The sequence below is a fragment of the Tamandua tetradactyla genome, chromosome 4 (genome assembly GCF_023851605.1).
Source record: "Tamandua tetradactyla isolate mTamTet1 chromosome 4, mTamTet1.pri, whole genome shotgun sequence".
In the NCBI taxonomy this organism is placed as follows: Eukaryota; Metazoa; Chordata; class Mammalia; order Pilosa; family Myrmecophagidae; genus Tamandua; species Tamandua tetradactyla.
The window spans coordinates 123,146,196-123,147,946 of record NC_135330.1 but is presented as its reverse complement, the minus strand read 5'-3'; the positions used below and the strand labels follow the sequence as shown (position 1 = coordinate 123,147,946).

General features: G+C 35.0%; 1 pseudogene; it reads left to right on the top strand.

The window, feature by feature from the left end:
- Positions 1-328: 328 nt before the first annotated feature.
- LOC143679330 (ADP-sugar pyrophosphatase pseudogene) lies at positions 329-1,091 on the top strand (annotated as a pseudogene).
- The last annotated feature ends 660 nt before the right edge of the window (positions 1,092-1,751 follow it).

Sequence of the window (1,751 nt, the reverse complement as noted above, 5' to 3'; positions counted from 1 at the left end):
ATTCTGGGAGACTAATAGGTATTTTCATAAAAGAATTTACTCAGCATGATTATTCCAATATGAGATACAAGGTAAATATATCTGGTTATTGATTGGGATGATTTTGAGAATTTGTATAATAGCAGTAATTATTTTACTTTCTTATTTTATGTTTTCCCAGTTTTTCCTCTACACAGTTCATTTTCATTGTCACAATGAAAACTGCATACTTGAAAAATGAATTTCCATAAACTGTTCATCTGTTTGAAATTTCTTTTAATGTCTCTTAGATTTGATGTCACATGAGCTCAGATCTGTCTCTGTATACCAAATAACCAAACAGTCTTCTCAAATAACCAAACAGTCTATTGTTTCAGAGGAGTTAATTGCAGAAGGAAAATGGGTCAAGCTTGAAAAAATAACTTACATGGATCCCACTGGTAAAACTAGAACTTGGGAAACGGTGAAACGTACAACCAGGAAAGGACAGTCTGCCGATGGTGTGGCGGTTATCCCAGTGCTACAGAGAACTCTCCATTATGAGTGTGTTGTTCTGGTCAAACAGTTCTGGCCCCCAATGGGAGGTTACTGCCTAGAATTCCCTGCTGGTCTCATTGATGATAATGGAAGTCCAGAAGCAGCTGCTCTTCGGGAGCTTGAGGAAGAAACTGGCTATAAAGGTGACATTGCTGAATGCTCTCCAGTTGTGTGTATGGATCCTGGTCTGTCCAGTTGCACTACCCATGTTGAGACAGTGACCATTAATGGAGACGATGCAGAGAACGTCAGGCCCAAGCCAAAGCCAGGTGACGGAGAATTTGTGGAAGTAATTTCTTTACCAAAGAATGACCTGCTGAAGAGAATTGAGGCTCTGGTAGCTGATGGACATCTCACAGTGGATGCCAGAGTCTACTCCTATGCGCTGGCACTGAAACATGCGAACACTAAGCCCTTTGAAGTACCCTTCCTGAAATTCTAAAGCCACAAAAGACCTGGCAATGTTTTTGTAAACAAGACCACCAGACCTTCACTCAGACTTTGTATGCAACACAGATTCATGTCAATTTAAATTAGCTTTTCATTAAAATAAAAGCACCATTAGAATGCAAAAAAAAAAAAAAAAAAATCCAATGCACATTTTCACAAAAATACAGATCTCAAGGGCTTTGTCATAAATTTGCTGATTGAAAATTACAAAGTGAGAGATTCAGAATTTTTTCTATTTTGAGGTTTTATGTAATTCTGATACATTGACCTAAAACCCAGAACTATAACTGATTCATTGAGGGTTTCAACTCACTGAGTATATATATCAAATAATTTAAATCTGCCCCATCAATTATTTCAAATCTATACTCTTCAATTTCACTTCCCTGTCCCTTAATGGCTTTGGGGCAGACACCTTAGGATTCTGCTTGCTTTCAGTTATTAAAAATTCAGTCTACTTTTAGGATAATTAATTTAATAATAATTAAAATATATCTTTCATTCTCTTTAATTTCACTATTAACCATTTAATTTCTATTTTTTCTTATTTTTGTGCTATTATCCAAAATGTAAAAATAAAAATCTAATAATTTATATTTGATCTGTGTTATGTGAAAAAGGGAGTATATGGAAATTACATATGAAATTGTTCCTTCCATCTTGATTGAATTAGATTTGTAGTACACTAAACTGTACATATTAAAAGTTACAATGTGGTCAATTTTGACATACCATCATCACAATCGAATTTACAAACATTTCCATCACCACCAAAAGTTTCCATC